The sequence below is a fragment of the Alosa sapidissima genome, chromosome 23, assembly GCF_018492685.1.
Source record: "Alosa sapidissima isolate fAloSap1 chromosome 23, fAloSap1.pri, whole genome shotgun sequence".
NCBI lineage: Eukaryota > Metazoa > Chordata > Actinopteri > Clupeiformes > Clupeidae > Alosa > Alosa sapidissima.
This window is the reverse complement of record NC_055979.1, coordinates 24,328,688-24,346,816: the sequence shown is the minus strand read 5'-3', so window position 1 is coordinate 24,346,816 and position 18,129 is coordinate 24,328,688.

The window sequence follows — 18,129 nt, the reverse complement described above, 5'->3', positions numbered from 1 at the left end:
TTACACTATTTGTGGTATGCAGGCATTGTACAACGTGGGCCCCATATCCACAGAATCATCACATATCCAGTTCATAACAACAATTAAATTAGATATAGTCACCTACAAATGAAACAGAGGGTGCTTGTTTTATTGAGCAGGTCTTGCATAGAAGCCATAATAAGGCCATATCTCTGTATTTGAAGTTTTAGGCTATGGTATGTTTATTTTTTCTTCACACAGGATGTTAGTGTGCCGTGGGACATTTTAAGTGTCAAAAGTGTGCCGTGGCACAAAAAAGGTTGAAAAACACTGATCTAGAGAGGTTCTGGTGCTCTTACGCGAAATATTTACAGGTTAAAGGCAACTTAAACAAAGAAGGCTTTTACTCAGTTATCATGGCACTTGGAACCAATCAGGGATTCAATGCACACAAGATAACAGTCAGCTGATAGCCTATTCCCCATCTGTAATCATTTTAACACTTTTGAGTAGGTTAGGTTATGTGTGGTGCAGCACTGCATGAAACTGACTAAAATCTAAAATCATAAAATATGCATATAAAATAGGATTTCTATGCATTTGTCAGGTAGGGTAAATAAATATATAAAAGTGTGTTACCTTATCTGTTTTGATGTTACCCACAAAACTATTAGGAAATAGATGGTATGACTAATTAGAAGAAATGGCATGGCATGTTTATGACAACAAAAGAAGGAATTATCCGTCAAATGTTCCTGGATTGGACACTTATTATTATTATTATTATTATTATTATTATTATTATTATTATTATTATTAGAAATTGACTATCGAAATTAGAAAAATGGAAATGTGTGAAAATTCATGTATATTATGTAGATGGATTTATTGATCAATTTTTGACAGAGATTAAATGTTGGAATACATTCCAAAACATTCATTAACAACTAGTTGAAGTGTGTATAAGTAAGTAAGTATAAGTATATATACTTTTTTGATCCTGTGAGGGAAATTTGGTCTCTGCATTTATCCCAATCCGTGAATTAGTGAAACACACTCAGCACACAGTGAGCACACAGTGAGGTGAAGCACACACACTAATCCCGACGCAGTGAGCTGCCTGCTACAACAGCGGCGCTCTCATGGGCAGATTATGAACTTTTGGGCCCCTGGGCCCAGATGTATTAAGGGCCCCCCACTTATTGTCGTATATGTGGGAGGCGGGGTTTGGGGGTCCTCCCCCAGAATTTCTTTTTTTTTTGGGGGGGGGATTGCCAATACTAAATTCAATCAGATTCATAGCCTACATCCTGATTTGTTGATATTGAGGCAATGATTCCATGCAAAGGCTTGGGCTTCAGGGCCCCCTGACCCCTTGGGCCCCTGGGCCTGGGCCCGGTAGGCCCGTGCAGTAATCCATCCCTGGGCGCTCTGGGAAAATGTGGGACAGCAAGTAGGATTTGCTTTGTATTGTGACCACTCCAGCGTCCATTAGAGGAGATCTCTACAGCTGTCTTATTGAAATTATTGTTACATCAAAGACACTAGATGGCACTTGGCAAGTCTCTGCCTGTGCCATCTCTTTGCTATCTACACCACCTCCTTGGGACAGATTATCCGTTCGCATGGCTTCTCATACCACTGCTATGCAGACGACACACAGCTATATCTGTCCTTTCCACCTGATGACCCCTTGGTTTCAGCACGGATCTCGGATTGCCTCTCAGATAGCTACATGGATGAAGGCACACCACCTCCAGCTGAACCTCTCAAAGACTGAACTGCTGGTCCTCCCAGCTAAACCTACCATACACCACGACATCAACATCAAATTTGACTCCCTGTCTGTTTCACCTACCAGGATCTAGGAGTTGTTCTCGACAACCAACTAAACTTCTCAGATCATGTTGCCTCAGTCGCCCGGTCATGCCGTTTCGCACTCTACAACATACGGAAAATCAGGACTTACTTGACTCAAGATGCTACCCAACTTCTGGTTCAGGCAATAGTCATCTCACGACTCGACTACTGCAACGCCCTCCTGACAGGTCTCCCAGCCTGCGCAGTGAAACCACTTCAGATGATCCAGAACGCGGCGGCGCGCCTGGTCTACAACCAACCCAAAAGGGCACATGTTACCCCGCTGCTCATCCAGCTACACTGGCTACCTATGGCGGCCCGCATCAAATTCTCAAAGGCTCTAACGCTTGCCTACAAAGTAGTCTCTGGTTCTGCTCCCACCTACTTGAATACCCTCATACAGACATACGCTACCTCCAGACCGCTGCGCTCCTCAGACGAACAACGTCTAGCTCTACCACCAGTACGCTCAGGCCAATCCAAACTTTTCTCATCTGTTGTTCCTCGTTGGTGGAACACACTGCCAGTTCCTACAAGGGCAGGGACATCCCTCTCCATTTTCAAAAAACTCCTGAAGACCCAGCTCTTTAGAGAACATCTCCTCTCACAGCAACACTTACAACAAGTCTTGCTGATCCTAGCACTCACCAGCCGTCTTAAACTGACACTTAACTGTTAAAAACAGCGCTCACTGATGCACTTATTTTTTACTGTACTCTAATGTTTTTTTAAATTGTACTAAAATTGTTGAGAATTGCTCTAAAACTTAAACTGTTTACCATGTTGTTAGTCACTTTGGCTAAAAAAGCGTCAGCCAAATGTAATGTAATGTAATCTATACAATTTGTTAAAAGTGAATAGGAATAGCTTGGTGGGCTAGACACTAATCTGCTAAAATAATTCCTAAGTTGACTAAGGTCTCCAAATTCTGTGATGGATGGAAGTCACTGTAATGCCTGCATCAACCTTAATGATGTTTTGTTTGAATGAGGAGGTGTATTTGTACTGTATGTTTGCTCAGATTGCTTCAATCACTGGAGCTACTTGTTCTAAAAGGCTTCAATCTTTTCAAAAGAATTCAAGTGATATGTAAACTGATTTTTAGCTTAACTGTTGGAATAGAAACAGGTGCAGGTAGTATAGTGTCTAAGGAACTCAGTAGCCACAAATAGAAACTAAATATAACAAATAGAACCTAAATTGGAAGATGAACTGTGAAGATATGATGGGTGGGCTGTCAACTGGATATAAGGTTGGTAACACTATCCATTGGTTGTACTTACTTGAATATAATCTCATAAGACAGGGATGGTAAATTATATTTCAGTGAGATGCTTCAGAAATAGGGAGAGCCAGATGAGAAAGGATCCCAAAATTGAACAGATGATATTGCAACCATAAAATTAGTATATTCTGATAAAAATGACTTCACATATGCATGTGATACATATGGGTAAAGAGCTGCTGTGAATCCCAGACACAAAGACAAAACTTTTGATGACTTTTTGTCTTTATTTTACACACACATACAGTATTATACATAATTAATGTCATGTAAACATATACTGTAATGATATAAGTTGTGTTCTTTTAATCGTTGGCCTTTCAGTAGGATTGCCAGACTTTCTTTTTGTGTCTTCAACCATCGATTGGATTTTGGACATGTGAATGCTGCATGCCTTGAGTGAGAATATGCACACAAACTCCAGTCATGACCAGCATTAACATTAACTCTGAGGGCACACACACACGCACACACACACACACACACACACACACACACACACACACACACATGAACGAGTGACACTTTTAGTTAGAGGTGGATGGACGGAGACGGGGAGATCTTTAGCGTCCTTTGCTGAGTGTAGCGTAACATTCGATGCTTTCTCCCATCTCTGGGATAATGCTAACTGTATAGGTGTTTGTTTATAAAACAACCCCTATCACGATTAGCATTAACTCTGAGATGAGAGTTCAGTCCAGTTGCTGTGTGTGGGTAGACCTGCATCGCCACAAGTATCCTACAGAGGGAGACAGAGACACAAGGTTTAAACAGAGTCATCCCATCACATCCAGATGAATGACTGTAACTAAGTTGTGAAAGGCTAAAAAAGCTGATTAGGTGTCAGTCTACAGTATTGCAAACAGACCTGACGTTTCCCCACCTGAGTTGTGCAATGGCATAGTCTCTGCAGTTTTGAACTGTATTTGTTTTACTACACTTGAAGCACAACATTTAAGATTAAATTTCTGACTGACCCTGTCAAGAACAAAGAGAAATGTTTACATTGAATGGTCATGGTTTATAATTAATTGAGAAAGAAGCACTGTAGTCATTCATTCATTCTGCTTAAACAGCATGTGACACAATCTTTGTGTGTTGTTCACAAGAACACATCTGTCTTACAAATCTATAAATAACCTACCGTATACTGTTTAATTTTTTCTTTGCATGAGATCCTTGCCAGAAACTCTGCTTGTGTATCAGCAAGAGCTCTCAGAGGGAATCTCATGGGTCAAAGTTATAGTTTCCCCTGAATTTATTCAACCTGTCAACTATTTACATAATGAATTTCTACCACTGAGTTTCTAACATTATCAAACATTCTCAACATGACAACCAGAATGGGACTACATGATACAGTTTTGTTTACAAATAACTGACAGAAATCTTTGCAGTAGAATGGGACTACATGATACAGTTTTGTTTACAAATAACTGTCAGAAGTCTTTGCAGCAGTCTAAACAATGCAGTACGTGCTGTAAAAGAATCTGTGTGGTCTTCAGGTGCTCTCTTTCTGATAAAGATGCGCCGAAAGCGAGCACTTGAAGACGTTGCAGGTTTTCCAATGTGCCACAGAGTGTTTCTGTGGCTCCGCATACGATACCTGCTCGGGGGCCTACTTCCTTCCTGAGCAGAAAAGTGCTGCTCTCAGACAGAGTATTTCCTCCCTGCGCTCTGAATAATCCTGCACCGGGGTCAGTCACTTCGGCTCTTTCACTTCTCACATCTGTGTTCGCAGTGTTTGGTTACAGACATGTATTAGTTCAGAGTCACCTGTTCAGTTCAGTGGTGCATTACACATCCAGAATAGTGTTCTCCATTCTTCCATTACAGTCCAACATCTCTCTCTCTCTCTCTCTCTCTCTCTCTCTCTCCCTTTCTCTCTCTCTCGTCTGATACAGATAATGCTAGTTTGAGAACAGCAGATCACTGTCAAACGGAGCTTATAAGCGATGATGATGGTGAGTCATACAAATTCCCCATGCCACATGAATGGAAATTTACCAGCACAGGGGAGACTGTGTGAGGCTGTAGGATGGAGATGACATCTATGTAAATCAGAATCCTTTGAGCAAAACACCGTATGGAATTTACAATCAACCAGATGATGCAGGCAGGTGACTGAAAAAAAGGTTATGTTGAAGATTGGTGGCATGTGAACTCTAACATTTTGATGGCATGTAAAGTCAAAATAATATGTATGACATATTTATACTCATTATTTCACATTATTGTGACAATGACTGACAATGTGCCCATTGAAGCACTTTGTGTGTGTGTGTGTGTGTTCCCACAACATTAGTATAGCATGTAGGCCTATTGAATTTGCATTGCAAAAAAAGGACCATAATAGTCACGACACACTGGGTCGTTTTAGTGTAAAACCAGTCCTGTCCAAGACTGCTGTATAAAGCTAAAACAAAGTGACAGTGACAACAAAAGCAAGCTAATGATGATGATAATAATTTTGGTAGCCTATCAGTTAGATGTACTTTGTCATGTGTGCACAGCACTTTAAAGCAAGGTTAATGGTTTACAGGATGACCACATACAATGATCATATAATTATCAGACAGACAGACAGATAGATAGAGAGAGAATATAAAATAATATGCTTCCAACAGTGGCACAGGTGGTAAGACGGTACTGGGTGTAACACTGGTACAGATATGACAGCTACGGATATGACAGGTACGGATATGACCATTTCTGAGATGACTTCAGACAGAGAAAAATGAATTCTCACATTTGATCAAAATAATTTTATTGAATTACTATGTCTATTCAGTGTGCAAGTAATACATAATATATGATTGTTGGGGTGTTTTTTTTAGTATATCTGAGTCACATAGGGGGTTTTCCCTGAACATCGAAGTGACTATGAACAAGAGTGTGTTTTTTTTCATGTTGCTATCTTAATATTGCTATTTGTTTGTCATGCCTGTTTCTTGGCTATTCATTGCATTTGACATGAACATGGATAACACACATTACTCAGTGGGACCATGTACAGCATGGTAGAAAGGAAGAGGGGGGTGAGCTAAATGAAGTGTGTGTGTGTTGGGGGGGGGGGGGGTATTTGAGGGGGGCTTTCCCTTTGAACTGGAAATTTGTAATTTACAGAAACAGCCTAAGCTGTGTGAACTCTGAACTGTGGCTCCCATTATATATTATATTATATTGCTATTATATTCTTCCCAGGAAGAATAACTATATTATCTCTCATTTATCCTCTTTTTCTATCACTCTTTTTTATATTTTTCTATCACTCTTTTCGTACACCTCATACTCATCCCCTATAGACTGAATCATTCTTGCAAAAGAGAGAATTAAAACAAAATCCTTCATTCTTGGTGTTTTCCTAATAACTAAACCAATAGATGTTGACTCTTTTCACATGACTGACTGTTTATTAGGAACACAAATACACATGTAGGACACATTTAATAGCAAGTGCCAGTGTAACTTCCTGCCATCTATGCAGCAATGTAGAGTTGCAGGAGCACACAACACTGGGGCGGGTTAGAGTGTGACGTAACATATGAAGGGGACGCACGCAATCTCTCCCCAACCAGAAAACTGACTCATTCTGGAAGATTTGGCCATACTCATTTAAAGAGGGAGAGTGAAAGACTGAGAGAGCGAGAGAGAGAGAGAGAGAGAGAGAGAGAGAGTGAGAGAGGAAGAGAAAGAGAAAGAAAGAGAGAGTGAGAGAAGAAGGGAAAGAGAGAGAGGGAGAAAGGAAGAGAAAGAAAGAGAGAGAGAGAGAGACAGACTAACAGACAAAAAACTGGACACTAGACAGTTGGAAACTTGGCATGTCTGTGGTCAGACAAGATACATGAAAGTATTGCAGTTTTGTGGATTTAAGTGTGGATTTTTTTTCTGTGTGAGAGTGTGGGGCCTTTTGAGATTGGGAGATGCAGCACACAGTTAGGGGAAATTTGTGTGACAGTGGAAACCACCCAAGAGACTGACACTCTGCCGTGACCTTATTTACTCATAAACTACTTTCCTCCTTCTCAGATCGCGACCGCTGTGGTTTGTACTCGTTCTCCCCCTTCTCCGTTCTGTACCGCCACAACCATGCCCGCTACGATTCCAGCACCACGGCAACGGCACACGACGCCAGCACTCACACCTCCAACCCCAACATGGAGGAGTCCAGCAGCCCTCTACATCCCTCTCCATCCCCCAACATGGAGGAGTCCAGCAGCCCTCTACATCCCTCTCTATCCCCCAACATGGAGGAGTCCAACAGCTCTCTACGTTCCCCAACATGGCTTTCCTGCAGCCTTCCAAACATTCAGCTGTTTCCAGAGAGGGGCTGAGAAATCAGACTAAGCACCTGAAGCCCTGTACGTTTAACTGGACCTTACCTGAGTGCGATTACTCCACCTTAGCCCTGTACGTTTAACTGGACTTTACCTGAGTGCGATTACTCCACCTTAGCCCTTCACATTTAACTGGACTTTACCCGTGTGTGAATACTCCCCCTTAGCCCTGACCCAGCTGGTCTCTAGCAAAACTACTTCTATTCTGGCAAAAACTGCAGTTTATTTCCTGGTTTTGGAACAGATAGCATTCGAACTGCACCGGAGTTCTAACAAACTGTACCCCAGACCACTGTCAGCAAAAATCACAGAACCATCAGTCCAAACGAACTCGGGTCCGGACCAAACGGTCTAGTGTGAATGCCCCCTAAACATAAGTATGTTTAATCAGACACAGCAAATGAAACACTTTCACCTAAAGGTAGGCCCACTCACAGTTGGCTTAAACATGACGTTTAATAAGACACAGCACCTGATTCGTAAGCGGCTCCAGTGCCCAAACCACAAGCAGGTCCAGGTGACCGCAGGGACCCAAGTTTGAATCCAACTTGCGGTCACTTCCCAATCCCGCCTCACATCTCTCTCCCACTTGCTTCCTATCACTCTTCACTGTCTTATCTATCTATCTCTAAATTACAGGAACGTCTGTCTGTCTGTCTGTGTTTCAGTGTGTGTGTTAACCGCATATCTGTCCAACCGTTCGCTCTACTGCATCCACTCCCTCTCTCACACAGCACTTTAGGCTTGCATATCTGTCAAACCGTTCATCCGATTGATTTCAAACTTGACAGGTGACTTGCTATGGGCATGAGTAAGTGCAGCGCCAAGTTTGATGTTGTTTGCATAAGAAATGCAAAAGATATCTTTAATGTAAAAGAAGCACAAATTGCCTTTCTCCGCTCTACTGTTGCCACTCCCCCTCACACTGAGACAGCTCAAAGTCCTTTTAGGCAAGTCCCTCCACTCGGCGGTCATTGCAACACACTTTAAGCTCTTATCGGGCATCTATTTCAGGCAGAACTGCGCGTTCTTAAGGCATCACAGCATCAACCTCGCTCCAGATCACAACACATGATGATGTATTCACAGCACCACATGGTTGGCACAGTGTATTCATATGTCGACTTTTAGCTGCGGAAGGAGCGGGATGTGTGTAGACAACTGCCGTGGCATTACAAACTAATTCCATGCCTTTCTATGGATGATTTTTTGAGTGCTGTGTCTCCTCATTAGGAAGTCTATGGACAGAGAGGGTAAGCAGAGCTTTGGCAGCACTGAACCCAGGCACAGCACGGGTCAAGATGCAAGATGTTTGGATGATTATCATGTCTGACCTCAACAATAAATACTCTCTGTATGCGGTTTGTTTGCATAGAATGATTCTGCGGATTTCGCAACAACACACCAACATACATGGGTAGCCTATGCAATGGCTATTCAAAACGACGTAAAATTGACACTTCGAATAGCCCAGGCTACTTTGGACTTGAGACTTTGAATAAACAAATGACAATTCCGACTGCAAGGTCCCAAATTGAAACGAGTGATAGGCTAATGGTCCCGAATATAAGGACATTTCAGAATGCCACACAGCTATACAGACAAGTGGCAGACAGAGCGACATGTCACTTATGCTACCAAAGACTGTTTTTGAGTAACATCGTTGCAAATATGATGAGGCATCTTTCTACAAAATTGTTTCTCTATCATGAAGTTATTCAATAGGCTTAACAATAAAATATATAGCCTTAACTCAAAACCGCTGTTTTGATCTGTAAAGAATGTCACATGCAGCCATGCCTTAATTCTGCTCACTGCACATTTATCACAGGCTAATGTATTATAATATATACTTATCTGGAATGATGTTTTCCCCCCATCATCCTATTTTATAAAGCAGGCATAGCTGCGGGCATGTAATTGGGCTACGGGTTTTCTACAGGAATATGTTTAAACTGCAATAAAGGCCCAAAAAATGTTGGAATGGGGACGACAAAAGTTGACATTTTTGTAAACAAGGGACAGGGCTGAAAAATAATATTAGATGGCCTAGAGATCTTTGAGGCCTTAGATGGCATTGCATTAAAAACAATGTTTGTGCTCAGGAAAACATCCAATCATTTTTGACATAACATGAACGCTTCTTTTTGGTCCGCAGTCCTCCACCCTGAGTTTGGGCACATCTGGCCTATGGCATGGAAAGGTAGCTTGACGAGCCAAACCCACATTAAAATGTAGGGTCTGGGCACTCACCGTTCGCAGTGCTCAGTCCGAGAGGCGGGATAATCGGTTGTCTTTCAAATTCCCTCTGCATGCAATACTGTAGGACAGCGCTATGAGTCCCATGCGTTTCACACCAGCGAAGCTAGTTGGCTAGTTCAAACTTTTGCCAACTTAATAAAAGCTTAACTCGTGTCACACTGTTCGCCAACAGCAACATTATCTTATTTGTTTTCAAGTAGCAGGGAATTCAAGCCAAACCGTTGCAACTCTGCCATCAATCATTATGTTAAGCCCGCCTAACGACTCTATACACGATTTGATTGGCCTGATAGAAGTTTAATTTTTCGAGCTCACAAGCCAACGGAGAGTTGCTAGACTAGCCCTGGCAGCAAATCTAATTTGCTGCCGCTAGGGTGCGTCTAGATTTCTAGGCTAATGGAAAGGCACAATTAATGCAGAATGTTATACAGGTTTTGAGCAAAATATGCTCATATGCATAATATGCAAATAACATTTTAAAGAAGCCCTATGCAACAATTTTAGCAAAAATGACATTAATTATGCAGGTTGAGAGTCGTTCTGATGGTTCTACAACACATTTTGGGTCGTTTGGTGGGTGCTTCTTCTCCCCCTAGTGCTTCTCCGCAGAAAAAACGAATATGCAACTTTCTGGTCGTGGTCCGAACACATCCGGATGTGACTCAGCGGAAGTATCCAATCGCTCCTCGAAAATGTAGTCAGATTGTAGTTTCTAAGAAGACTGCAAAACGAACTCCGACTTGGCTTTGTTGCTGTTGAAATTGTAAGTAGCCTACCCTTGGGTGAACTTGTAATGTGGTTTGATAGTCTCTTGAACAATGCCCGACCATTTTATTGTGAGCCCTGTATGTGTTTAGCTTGGTTTCTTGATGGCTAGCTCGCTAGCTAGGGGTTTAGCGTAGCAGTCACTTGCAACCGAAGCTGCAGGGGGAGTCTTGAAAAATGCGAGCCCAAATCAGGCGAAAACCCAGAAACAGCGAAGGAATAACCAGACCTGCATAGGGCTTCTTTAAATATTTCAGGTAAACAATGCCAAACTGTATTTTGCACATACCGGTACTAGAAGAGTCCAGGTGCCTAAATGGCCTGTTTGCTGTCCAGACCTGTCACATTGGATGCATCATGGAACAAAAAACACGACTAAGAAGACCTCAGAGTATTGAGAAATCCTTTATTGGGTAAGAATGGAACTACATTTAATTATCAAAACTCCAGCAACTGGTCTCCTCAGTTCCCAAACAGAATTTACAGACAACTGTTAAAAGGATACAACTCATAGGCTAGTGAACATCACAACTTCATACTTTGACCTATGGAATTTGCTAATTTTGACCATTCCCCATCCCAACTTCATACTATGTCTTATGGAAATCATAATTTTTTTTAGTAAAACACTGATGTCATTACATTCAAGTTTTATCATGGGCTAAACAAAATGGCAATATCAATGTCAATTTATTTATATAGCACATTTAAAAAAACAACAACAGTTGACCAAAGTGCTGTAAAATAAAATAGTAAAACAATAATAAAAGTAATAATGATAACAATAAGAGTTTATACAAGTATACAAGGTAATATTTAAAAAAAAAATGAAAATATTTAGAGAAGGGGCTAGTCTGATGTGGGGAGGGAGGTTGTTCCAGCGTTTGGGGGCAGTAGCAGCAAATGCACAGTTTCCTCTACATTTAAATTGGGTTTTGGGAACAGCCAGCAGAAGTAAATCAGAAGATATAAGATTTCTTAGAGGGGACTATTTATTATGTATTAGGTCAGGGAGATAGCGGGGGGGGGGGGCTTTGCCATTCAAGCATTTAAACGTTGTTGGCAAAATTTTTAATTTAATCCTAGACAGGAAGCCAGTGAAGGGAAGAGATGGGAGATATGTGTTCTCTTACGGGTACCAGCTAAGAGACGAGCTGCTGCATTTTAAACCAGTTGCAATCAGGAAAGTGAGGCCTGGTTGAGACCAACATATAAGGAGTAACAGTAATCCAGTCTGATTGTTATGAAGGCTTTTTCAAAGTCCACAGAAGTCAGGAAAGGCTTGATTTTAGATATGTTTCTTAACGGGAAGAAATTAGCTTTGACTACGGACTTGACCTGTTTTATCAAAAGTAAGATCTCCGTCCATGATTGGAAACAGAGAAACGGTTTAGTCAGAATCTGATAATAATCTGAAAGGAAATGCCACCCAAAATAAATAAATACGAACTTAAAATGACTTAACATATGTGGCTAAAGGCTAGTTGCTATAGTTTAATGATTTCTTTGTTCACTCTGTCAAAAAAAATATTTTATGTTTTGATTCTCCTCAGCCTCTGCAAACTTAGACTAAGATTCCAAAGTGGCAGTAGATCTACCACAGCAGCCTAAAGAGGCATTTGTAGAATTTCACTCTGGTTTCATCAACAACCCTGCCCTCATGTTTAGCCTCCTGCATAGCTGTTACCATATGGTTTACCTCATGTAGTAACGTATCATTCCTTTTTTAAAAAAAATAAAATAATTTTATTGTTTGTTTTATTGTTGTGCTTATCTCTTCCTCTGTCTCCAAGTGCATTATCTTCTTTATTAATTGTTTTGTTTTTAAAATTACCATTAGCAATAAACACCACGGTAATAAATAATATTGTATACAAACTAAGGTTGGTTACTCTTGACGCCCTGATGATTTCTTTTCTATCAGGTGGTGTCAGCCCACGCCACTGACTCTAAAGAAATCATTTCTGGGAAAGGCCCACTGCACGATGCCTGTGTGTGGTTTCATCTCACTTCAGAAGATACCATCTGCTCTTTGGCTTTGAGACCAGCCAGTGGGTGTGTTGCCGTAAACCTGTGAGACAGGAAGAGAAACCTGTGGAAGAGAGAGAGAGAGAGAGAGAGAGAGAGAGAGAGAGAGAGAGAGAGCAGTTGAATGCTGAGTGTGTGGTGGGGGTGCAGGACCACTATGATAGATTCATTCCTGTGCTAGAAACAAGTTACTGAAATGAAAAGTGAAATTTCACATTTTTCACATAGGGCAGTGTTCTACCAATATTAGTGTCACAGTGTTTGTAGAGAAACTACCGGTAATATCAGAACACACCTGCAGTTCCTTTTGATAGGTCTCCTCTGCTGAGGCACTCATTCATAACGTACGTAGACTTTTATTCTCATCGGAGGCTTGTTCAGGTCAAATAATGAGCCACTGTTCCACTTTAGTCTAACTACAGGCGTTATTCACTTTTGATGAATAAGCCTCAGGTTCCTTGAACAAGACTGCTCTCTAAGCAGTATTGCCATAGTTTCAAAGTGTTTAGAAATGTTCATGAGCGTGTTTTTTTACGTCTCCTTTTTTAGTATCCTCCTTTAGTATTTTAGTATTGATGGTAATGTTGATACCACTGATGAATAGAGACCCAGTCAGACCAATAGTATGAAATATCAGGAACAGAGTTTTATTTACAATGATGCGCATCAAGGGAGAGACTTCATGACTTCACCTAAAGATCAATCAGCTGCTCTAACTAGGAAATAGTTAGGGTTTAAGGGTCCTTCCAGGCTGACAGGAGATGGCGCTGGTCATCCCATCTCACATGGACTACACTGAATCAGACTCTGATTAGTGGCAGATAGCTACTGACACAGCCATGCAGAACAGTGAAACACTGAAGTCATAATATTCCCACTCTAAATACAGTCACACACAGACATACACAGGGACCGTATACGATATCATCCAGTCCAGCCAGTTACATAGAATTATACTTTTAGTGTCAAAGTGACCCACTAAAGAGAAATGCAGGACATTAAACCACATTAGAATACTGGACATAATGCAGAACATTAAACCACATATTGGAATATTGGACATACTTTAATGTTCTATTCCACTTTCTCTCAGTAGTAGTCCTTAATTGAGAAGTACATATTGGAATATTGGACATACTGTAATGTTCTATTCCACTTTCTCTCAGTAGTAGTCCTTAATTGAGAAGTACATATTGGAATATTGGACATACTTTAATGTTCTATTCCACTTTCTCTCAGTAGTAGTCCTTAATTGAGAAGTACATATTGGAATATTGGACATACTGTAATGTTCTATTCCACTTTCTCTCAGTAGTAGTCCTTAATTGAGAAGTACATATTGGAATATTGGACATACTTTAATGTTCTATTCCACTTTCTCTCAGTAGTAGTCCTTAATTGAGAAGTACATATTGGAATATTGGACATACTGTAATGTTCTATTCCACTTTCTCTCAGTAGCAGTCCTGAATTGAGAAGTACATATTGGAATATTGGACATACTGTAATGTTCTATTCCACTTTCTCTCAGTAGCAGTCCTTAATTGAGAAGTACATATTGGAATATTGGACATACTGTAATGTTCTATTCCACTTTCTCTCAGTAGCAGTCCTTAATTGAGAAGTACATATTGGAATATTGGACATACTGTAATGTTCTATTCCACTTTCTCTCAGTAATAGTCCTTAATTGAGAAGTACAGTGAGTGCATTGATTCCGTTTTCTCCGCCTTGTCCACTTTGGATGCTGAAGTTGCTCTAACAAATCCCCCCTCACAGTTTGCTGATTCGAAAGTGAGCTATTCACTGCACCCTTCCATGAAGAAGACAATCTCCTTATCGCTCTTAGAGATAAACTCCAGGTCTTTCTTGTATTCCTGTGGTAAAAAATAAAAACAAGTTGTTCAAGTAGATTTCTGTCGGTTATATGACAAATTTGTTTTCAAACAACTTAGGATGTTCTAACTAAAGTTACATAATGTCTGACTTTAAAATATGGCATTACAAACCATAAAGGCTACATCAATGAAGACATATTTAAAATATGGCGTTAGAAACCATAAAGGATATAGACTTATTTAAAATATGGTGTTAGAAACCATAAAGGCCACATCCATGAAGACTTATTTCAAATATGGCATTAGAAACCATAAAGGCTACATCGGTAAATGTTGAAATATGTCAGCTGACAGAAAAGTTTCTTTAAATATGGTTGTCATGACACTTTCCTGTAATGGGCTGGACTTTGACTCCTGTAACAACTGATCATTTACTGCCATAATGCTCATAGTGCTGTATGGGGGATCGGAGCCAATTGAACATTTAAACATGTAAATAGGCCTTCACATGTGTTATCAGCATAATGTCAATGTTCAAGAAATAAATGTTAATGAAGGATGAGAATGGTTGGAATCAGCCTACATGGGACATGGCTTCGATGACTTACCACAACACTCATATTTACACCAGCGTCAGTTTTTGAGCATTGCAGGAACTTTTTAGTGCCTGTAAAGTTCAACACAACTGGTATTCCTTTATGCAGTCCGACTTTATCTGACTTGTAGTAGTAGATGGTTATATTTGCTGAGAGGGTAAAGCAAATTCAATGAAATCAGATGAGTATCAAGACATTTCCATAAATTCTAAAAGTAAATATTTGGCAGGCTACATACATTTTCTTGTCTTCAAAATGGCTTTGGGTGTTTTGTGACTTAGAAACACCTGATAATGAATGTTCTCGATGGCCTTGTTCTTTTCCTCTCGGTCTTTTATAAAATCACAGGGCTCCACTGAAAAAATGCATACAAACCACTTACAGTATAACTCTGAATGCAATAAGATGTAGTCACCTAATATCTTTCACAAAGAGCATATCAATATATGTTTGTGAGTCAGGACATTATATTGTGCAAAGGGCCCACAAGCGTTGGAAATGTAGACTGGCAATCTATAGGCCCCGAGCTGTTAATCATATTAATACTGTTGAGTTACACTTGTGCACATGCCATTATAAAGCAGTCGATGCTTTCTTAATGCAAGCACTCTGCACATTTTCATCGTTTGAATGTTAGCAAGAAACAACAGGCTACTTTGATGCGGGCTTGGCTAAAATATGAATAAATTAGGCTACTGATGATGGCGAGAAGAATAATCATTATATTCAGTTATGACTACACACAGTCCTCACGGATTACCAAGTCTCTAGTTGTTTTTTACAGGCAGTCGTTGGAATCCACTTCGTTGTAGGCTAAATACTAGACTGGGGCGCGTTTCCCAAAACCATAGTTGCTAACTACAGTAAGTTAGCAACTTTGTTGGTTGCAATGCAATTTCCCATTGCCAACCAACTAAGTTGCTAACAGGTTAGCAACTGTTTTGGGAAACGCGCCCCTGATTATCTGCAGCTCTACAGGTTGCGGATTCACACGGAGACGCAGACACGCATTGAGCTCTATGTTGCGCCTCCGCCTTTGATAACACCACATTAACACAACCATGTAGGCCACATTCAATGTGGTCACATCACCACATTAGCCAACCATGTAAGCCTATATATCTTGATCGATGTTTTGTTTGTTTTCATTTTCTAATGCTCCGGAACTTCATGACACCATCAATGATTATGAGGCGAGTCACAGAAGCACTGTAGCCTATGCTCCGCTGCCCTTCAGTAGCCTATTCTCGCACTCCCCGTGCCAGTGCTGTGTTCAGGGGGGTATTCCAAGTACATGGTTTAGTGACAAATCTGAGTAAGTTAACTCAGAGTAAGTGGTAAACCTCCTAATAGAAGAGCTGTATGGCTTCATTCTCCTGACTAAACAATGCCATGGGGCTCTTGTTGTAGGAGGTTTACCACTTACTCTGAGTTAACTTACCCAGGTTTTTGGAATACCCCCCTGATGTCTGTTGGATATCTTCTCTTCTTACAAGAACATGCAGCCAAGTCTCGCCCTACTCTGGTCCTGGCAGGTCTCATCATCACAGAAATGACAAAAAAAGTTTGAGAACCTATTTTTTGGTCATTCCCCAGTGTGAGTGAAATGGGGAAAAATGACTCACCGGTGTACCTGTTTGGCTGGTGATCATGTTAACTGGTGATATTTGCACACAAACAGTGACTAATCTAGAGGATTTCTGTTCCATTTACAAGCGCCATCTACAGGATTTTCATCGAAAGTCATCAAATTGAACATCGACAGAAAAAAAATAGATAGTTGACTAAATTGGAGAATAATGAAACCATCAAAACAACAGTTCAGTCTTGAACAAAACGAGTGAATGAATAAATAGGCTAGTAGGGCCTATAAACTCAAAAAGTGTAGCCGTACCGCATTGTACATAATTCACAGCCAGCCATTACGTGTTCACTTAAATGGTATTGTTGTAGTCACAGCCTGCTTTTACCTGTTGAGTCGTTGTGTACTGTTTACTGTGTCGTGTTCTGATGACGTTCGCTGGCGTGACTTGTGTGGACCTTTAAACTGACATGCGAACTAAGTTTTACGGGGATTAAAGTTTCCACGAGTTTGGGCTTTTAAACCTTTCCGCTGTGTCTGTGTCTCCCCATAGTATCGACTCCTTTACACTGCGACCCCGACGACTCTTTGGATGGTAATCCTCCAAGTTTTTAATATGACGACTAACGCCATTGCACTTAAACTACCGGAGTTTTGGGAAGGACATGCGGCAGTGTGGTTTGCTCAGGCAGAGGCTCAATTCGCGATCAGAAGGACAACGGACGATGCTACGAAATATTATTATGTGGTCGCGGCCCTGAGTAGCTCAATCACTGTCAGAGTGGTGAGTTTGCTGCAAAATCCTCTGGAGGAAGATAAATAGGACTTTTGCTGGGGACTTTCGAACTGAACGATTCCGAACGAGCCCGACGTTTGCTTTCATTTAGCGGCTTAGGTGACGCAAAGCCATCGGAACTAATGGACCACATGCTGTCTCTCCTCGGCGACCATGGGCCGTGTTTCATCTTCAGGGATCTCTTTCTTCAGCAGCTGCCAGGGTAGGTGAGGTCTGCTCTTGCTGGTTCTCCCATCAAGGACCCCCGCGACCTGGATTAAGAGGCAGATACGTTTCTTTCTGTCATGCAGCACTGCAGGGCAGCGGTGCACCACTGCTGCTGAATCATCGCCACCAGAGGGAGCTCTCTTCGCTGCAGCGCAGCAGGGGAAGCAAGGCCTGTGTTTCTACCATGCTCGTTTCGGACCTAAGGCTACGAAGTGCCGGCCACCCCGCCGTTTCAAGGCATCGTGAAAAGGGGGGGGGGGCGGCGCTCATTTACAGGCGGTTTTACAGGCGGTTTGCTGTTCATCACCGATGCTGTGTCCGGACGTCGTTTCCTCTGTGACACAGGTGCGCAGGTAAGCGTTTTGCCTGCTACAGACTTGCACATTCAACAGGGTAAACCGGATCCCGTCTTGGAGGACGCAAACGGTAGCTCCATCCAGAATTTTGGTGAGCGCAGTGCCGTGGTGTGTTTCGGTGGACAGCAGTTTAACTGGAACTTTGTGGTGGCAAGAGTGTCCACGCCCCTACTAGGGGCGGATTGTCTTCATGTATTCATGGCCTTCTGGTGGATGTTAAAAACCGACGCCTGGTCAACGCGGAGACCTTTACCTC